Below are 7,424 nucleotides of genomic sequence, written 5' to 3' on the forward strand. Positions count from 1 at the left end.
TCATCCTTGGTGGAGTGAAACAGTTGAAGGGTAAGTTCAGGGATGTTGACAGATAAACTGCCCCTGCTTATTAGCTCACCCCTCACATGATGTGCACATCTGAAACATGCACAGCCTTCCTGAAAGTCTATATAATGACCATAGAGGTGGTCATTTAATGAGGAACCCTACCCACAGTAGATACATAGTGGATAGAATATTTAATCATAGATAGAAAACACTTTTTTCCCAGAAAGGTTAGCAACTGTAACTGTGAGAAAGAAAAGATGTACAAAGAGACAATGATTTCTTATTTGTGAAATATTCTAGTAATGATTTTTAAATGAGTCTTTATGGAAAAGTAAAATTTGCTTTCTGTGGATGAAAACAAAAAGATAACACGCTCATGAGTAGCTGCTGCCACTTCATATAGTAGTTCTCCTTCATTCAAAGTAGACTTGACTACAGGCCAGGACACATGAACTCTAGGCTATTCTCTTGAACGTATTCAGATAATGCAACACTGTGACCTTCCTGGCTTGTGCTATAGGCACTATAGCTCAAAGCCAGGAAGGTCTTTCTAAGTTGTAAATGAACTCTTGTTCTCTGGCAGGGCTAACATGTTTACATTATTTATGGTTCGCTGTCCACACCCATCACTTAGAAATGGTATAAGTTGGGTTTTCAAACAAACAAACACAAAGTTGCCAAATGCCTACAAGGAATGAATAATTCCTACAAGGAATGAATAAGTTCCCTTCCTTCAGGAAGATATATTTCATAATAGTGATTTTTTAAAAAAATTAAAACGGGTGTAAATAAGGAGCTATCAGCCCAAAAAGTGAACCTTGGGATCGCTACAAGAGTACAAACAGAGGAGGCTTCAAAGAGGAGGGGGTCTAGCACCAAGGTATCCCATTCCAGTCTCTCCCATCCTAGTCCGATCCATTCCATTGCATTCAAGTCAATTTAATTCACTTCATTTTTATTTGATGCAGCTCAACCCAACAATCTTTAACTCTAAGAGCTTTCATGTGTTTCAGTAGAAAGGAGGTTCCCTCTCTGAATATGGTATCTTGGAAGACCAATGAATGACTTGGGTGAGAAAAAGAGGACCTGCGAGAAGCGATCCAACCATTCCACCAACAGCGATGACATCGGAGAACCTCTTTTAACAGAATAGCACCAGGGAGAATAAGAGGGCTTGGTTTGGGGTAGAAAGCAGAGAGCACAGCCTCAAGCAGAGTATCCTACGGGCATTGAGGAGGATGTAGGAGAAGCCTTTAAGATTCCTATATAGACATGATCTCAGGATGCCAAGAGGCCTGCATGATATTCTTACAGAGAAAGGAGAGAGTGAGACTAACAGAGCTTTTTTTAAAGGGTGTAATTTTCTATACTGGCTGTGCACAATGAGAGTCCTGGAGTGTTCATTGATACTGTTTTACTATAATTAAAGCTCAGGGAGAAAAAGCATATACAGCAACATGATTTTCCCAAGTTTTGAAGACTGTGGAGTGATTATGATGGGTAATGATGGGAAACTTCATGTAAGTGAAATTGGGTAAATGCCTGAATTTTACAAGCAGAAGAACTTCCATTTTGATTTCAAATAATAAAGTTGTGTCCTTATTTATGACACATTCAAGTCAATAGGCAAAATAAACTCAAACTTTAAAACCTGTTTTGTTTTTTAAATTCCAATCCAAGTATGGCATACTGCACAACTTACTTTGCTAATTGCACGTTTGTATTCTTAAGTGACGGAAGAGACTTCAATATATCAAACAACAATGGATAGCTAACTTCAGAACTGCATGGAATATATGAATGACTGAACAATACAAACATCTTCTCTAACAACTTAGCAAAAACAGAATCACTGTTTTATTATATCCTTTAACAAGGTATTTGGTTCATATTCTTTTGGAGGTGAGAGTTTATCCTCTACTTTGTTATAAGAAGTGGCATTGTAGGTCATAGACCTTTCTTGTGTCCTTTCTGGACATGGAAAATTACCATTTGTTTTATTACAATTCTTTTAGGTTTTTTTAAAAAGTATATTTAAATTCAGATTTTTTTCTCAAGACACAAACTTTGTTCTACCTAATGGTATCTTATTAGATCACTAGACTGATTGAAAATTAATATTTATTTTGTTGAGCAAAACCACAGTGTAATGTCATATATCTTAATTGACTGGAATTTGCTTTGATTTAGAATTAAGAAAACTCCAATAATCCAGAAAGCTGCTCAAAACTTTTTTACTGCAAAAGGACCCACCTGACCTGAGAAATAAAAAGCAGTGATGAGATGAGATACTCATTGTTAAAGAATAAACTGCTGTGTTGGAATCTTATTCGTTCCCCCTCAGGCTTCTCATTTGAAGATGATAAGCACACAGCATCTGATGAAAGGACTGGGGAGATCTCCACGTACAAGCCGGCTTGCAAAGCAAAACGGGCTGGATAAACTGAAGGGCCGTTTAGACAGGGCTGGATAAGCATGGCTGCACAATACTGTCGTTTGCAATTTGAGATTTATGAGAAAGGTGATTCTAAAAGGTCAAGATGATCTCTGCTGGGATAGGACATAAGACTCCATCTGGCCTTGCACGTAGTTAGCTGCCTAAGTGGTTGGTTTGGTGGATGTTAGGCTGAGATGTGCTGCCCTAAACAACCTGCCATTCTTTTTTTAGGACTGAAGAAGGTCTTCTGGAATCCCTTATTAAAATTTAAAATAGGGGCTTCCCTGGTGGTGCAGTGGTTGAGAATCTGCCTGCTAATGCAGGGGACACGGGTTCGAGCCCTGGTCTGGGAAGATCCCACATGCCGCGGAGCAACTGGGCCCGTGAGCCACAATTACTGAACCTGCGCGTCTGGAGCCTGTGCTCCGCAACAAGAGAGGCCGCGATAGTGAGAGGCCCGCGCACCGCGATGAAGAGTGGCCCCCGCTTGCCACAACTAGAAAAAGCCCTCGCACAGAAACGAAGACCCAACACAGCCATAAATAAATAAATAAAGTGTTTTTAAAAAAAATGTAAAATAATAAACCTGAGAAGCATTACGCTGAACTCTCCTGTATGATGTGATACATTAGCATCTCACTCTTTAGTAAGGATTAGCAGGGATAAAGTATTAGGAATGGTGGGAAGCCTCCTTAGAGAAACTCCTCTATTTCATAATTTGGTTGGGGCTTTCTGTCCTTTCACTTGTGGGTTAAGGCCAGGATCGCACACTGCCTTTACTCTGCAATCTAATTTTCAGTGACTCAGCTTCGAAGCCAGCCCTGCTGAAGGGGGTCTGGCTGAGTCACGCTCTTTGTTCCTGGACTCAACTACTGCTTTGTCACTTGGGGACAATTTATCTTCAAGCTTTGGGGCAGATAAGGTCACTTCCTTCTTAGATTTAAAGCACAACATTTCAAATGATAACAAAACTTCAACCATTTGCACTCAAATTGAGGGGACTTGACTCTGACACTAATCAGCTGCATGATCACGCACAATCTATGAAGCCTCTCAAAACCTCATTTTCTTCCTCAGATCAAAGGGACCGAATGAGATTGCTCTAGGATCATTGCCTTGGATATTAGGTGACACCTGTATCTAGAAAATAAAACCAGCAACAACTCAATGTGCGTTTGCTATAATTGCTTCCTTATAAATCTTCCCACACTGAGTAGCGAGTGGTTAAAATGTTACATTTTAGTTGCTTAGTAAGAGTGAGATATTTATTATCTATTTTTGGCATAGACAATGGAGACAACTTCTGCAGTAAATGCTAAATTTTAAAATTGCATCCCTGGTTGTATTTTTGAAGTTTTAAAGCATCCCAACCATTGAAACAAGACTGATTGACTAATAGCTATAAATTGTGTGTAGTTAGTTACTATATATTTAGAGAAATTTTCATTTCCCAGAATCTAAAGATGCTTCAGGTAGGTGACCAGATGGTTAGTAGCAAAGATAGGCTGGATATTTGTTTGTTGCAAAGAGAAGATACAGATTTCCTACAGTAAAGGGACTGGGATTTTCCTATAGTAAAGAGACTATATGTAAAGTATAGATATATTTTCATGATCATGTTACAAGTAGTAAAAATTGTTTTCCCTGATACATAGCAAAATATCACAGTCATATTTTAGGCTATAGCTACATTTTCCCTAGAGTAATTTTGTCAGTACACAAAGCTTTAAAAGGTTGAAAATCACTCCAAACTACTACCTTGTTATCCTTGTTCTAGTTGCTAAATATAATGTTAAAGTTTCTCAACTATGATTAATATGCCTGTGTTTAAACAAGCAAAGAAAAATATCAAGTGAACCTTTCAGTGCTGACCTAAAATACTTTTATTATAATACTATAGAAAACATAGGGCTTCCCTGGTGGCGCAGTGGTTGAGAATCTGCCTGCCAATGCAGGGGACACGGGTTCGAGCCCTGGTCTGGGAAGATCCCACATGCCGCGGAGCAACTAGGCCCGTGAGCCACAACTACTGAGCCTGCGCGTCTGGAGCCTGTGCTCCGCAACAAGAGAGGCCGCGATAGTGAGAGGCCCGTGCACCACGATGAAGAGAGGCCCCCACTTGCCGCAACTAGAGAATGCCCTCACACAGAAATGAAGACCCAACACAGCCAAAAAAATAAATATAAAAAAAAAAAATTAAAAAAAAAATAGCACAATATAACGGTTACAGTCAGCCCTTTGTATCTACGAAAAAAAAAAGAAAACATCTAAAGACATAAAATTCAGGATTAATTTCAAATGTCCACAATTCTTAACATACTTGCAACCAAAATGCATTTATGTTTAATATAAACAAAACAAAACAAAAACCCACACAATCAAAATCAATATCAGTAATTAATTATGATGGTTGGTGTTGCCTTGCTGAAAAACACCAGCAATGAAAATAGGGCACTAATGTCTCAATAAAGCTGTCATGAAAAATAAAGACTAGCACACTGTCCACTCGATGCAGATTTCTTTGCGGTATCACACACATACAGGTGCACAACCTGTCCTTTGAAACCACTGGGGCAAGATCTATTTTAGAATTCAAAGTGTTTCAGATTTTAGAAAGAGACGGTACCCAATAATCAAGCATATTACTATCTCTGCATAATAATACATGAATACATACATATTCACAGTAAAAGATATAAATAAAAATTATAAGTGACCTCATGTCTATACAGGTCAAGTTTGCTAACAAATGAGTCAAAAACATTTATTCACTTTTTTTTTTTTTTTGACTTTCAGAACTTATTGCATTTATAATTGTGGAAACATGTCTATAGGCCTCTACTATGCTGTGTGATGATTTACTTTACATTCTGTAAAACCTTCCTTCACAAAGCACAATGTGAAATTTTTTGGTTTTCATGGGATGAAAACATCATACATGTATTAAGTCAATTTCCATTGTTTTTATATTAGCAAGTTCAATAAGGTCAAAATAATTCTTGCAGAGTATCTGCTTATCCTCAAGAATATGTCCTTGAACTTCCAAGAGACTTAGACCCTAGTTTGAGAAATGAACAAAGATCTAATACATTTGAGAGCCAAGAAGGTGTACCTCAGATACCACCCAAAGTGGTTCAGCTCTTGAAATAACCAAAAAGGGCTTGTTATAAAACGGTGAGAGTTGGTCTTGTGACCTAAATCCTAGAGCTATGGTAAGAATGGAGGTATTTAGAAACTACCACATGCTAGAACCCATCCTTTGGTTTTTACATACATTACCTCATGGGGAAACTATGATAGCTGAGGAATCTAGATCTTATGGTCACAGAGTATGATATCTCAGAGCCACTACATTTTGCAGTGTTTGTGAACTAACAGATGCTATTGAAAAATTAAGCTTTTAACCATCAACACTGCTTCCAATTTGTTCCATATAGAAAGAAAAAAGCAATGGGATGAGCACAGGGCCTAGGTTTTGCCCTAATTCTATGTCATTTTAATTTTTTGTTTAGCTCTGGGCAAGTTACTTTCCCTAATTCATCTCCAGCTGTTTAATCTGTTAAACAAGGGTTCTAACTGTCTCACTGAGTGTTGTAGAATTTACTGAGAATACGGATGTCAATGAAAGTGCTTTGTGAAAAAAAAGACGTGAGAATCTGAGAGAATACTTATCAACCACCACACTTCTGGGCACCAGCAAAGACTAGGCTGGCCCGTGCTGTAGTGCTCCAGACGGTGATTTAAGTGTTGGGAGTGGGCTTTTTCCTTGTTCTTTCCTTTCTCAACTTACTCCTCTCAACCAGGGGATTTAAAAGTGACCAATTTGGAAACATAAATGTGATAACTTTGAAGCCTGTATGTTTCTTGATTTCTATTTTCTGAACATCTTTGCATTGTTTTTGTGCTTGTATCTTACCATTGGTAGATTGTAAACTCTTTCGGTCAGGATCTGTTTATTCTTTTTTTTTTTTTTTAATTTAACATCTTTATTGGAGTATAATTGCTTTACAATGGTGTGTTAGTTTCTGCTGTATAACACAGTGAATCAGCTATACGTATACATATATCCCCATATCCCTTCCCTCTTGCGCCTCCCTCCCACCCTCCTTATCCCACCCCTCTAGGTGGTCACAAAGCATGAGCTGATCTCCCTGTGCCATGCGGCTGCTTCCCACTAGCTATTTTACATTTGGTAATGTATATATGTCCATGCCACTCTCTCACTTCGTCCCAGCTTACCCTTCCCCCTCCCTGTGTCCTCAAGCCCATTCTCTATGTCTTCGTCTTTATTCCTGTCCTACCCCTAGGTTCATCAGACCCGTTTTTTTTTTTTTTTTTTAGATTCCATATAGGATCTATTTATTCTTAACTATATCTCTCACAGTCTCACTCCTGACCCATGAGTAGCAAATTTCTTTTCATAAAGCAAAAGTTGAGAAATTGTGTCTGTTTAATAAAATATAAGAAAATGTAGCATATAAAACATTTAAAAGTGTAGTGTATCTAAAAACCCACTTTTTCCAAACTTGGATACATCTAATCATGTTTAGATTTTTATTCTAATAATGCAGATTTGGGGAGAAAATGAAATTTGAATTCATTTTTTGATAATGATTAATAATTTCTAAAATGTCCTCTAATATATGACTGAATAATAGTCTTTAGTGTAAATGGGCACAACTGGATAAATGACTACATAAAAAAAAACTGGGTAAAAGATTAAATAATGCACAGTTTGCTGTGACATATCTTGTTGATCCACACTTAGAGCAAGAATTTTCAGGAACACTGTTAGATTAGTATTAAGCAGGTTAGAATTGTGTTGGAATTGATCATGTTGGCAAGTCTTATGCATAGTTTTTTTTTTTTTAAAGGAAGGAATTGTATGTATTATAGAGAAATGCAACAAATGTGTGACTTCATAAAGCCATAGAAAGATTTTTCCAGAATCTCAGAATATTTAAAACAGTTTATCAGA

At 37.6% G+C, this 7,424-nt stretch overlaps 1 protein-coding gene across 1 annotated transcript in view; it reads right to left on the bottom strand.

Moving 5' to 3' along the window:
• The window catches only part of KCNH7 (potassium voltage-gated channel subfamily H member 7), a 450,126-nt gene that overhangs the window by 194,513 nt on the left and 248,189 nt on the right, over nt 1–7,424 (bottom strand). The gene's annotated exons all lie outside the window — the stretch shown is intronic.

Source organism: Balaenoptera musculus, chromosome 7 (genome assembly GCF_009873245.2).
Source record: "Balaenoptera musculus isolate JJ_BM4_2016_0621 chromosome 7, mBalMus1.pri.v3, whole genome shotgun sequence".
Taxonomy (NCBI): Eukaryota; Metazoa; Chordata; class Mammalia; order Artiodactyla; family Balaenopteridae; genus Balaenoptera; species Balaenoptera musculus.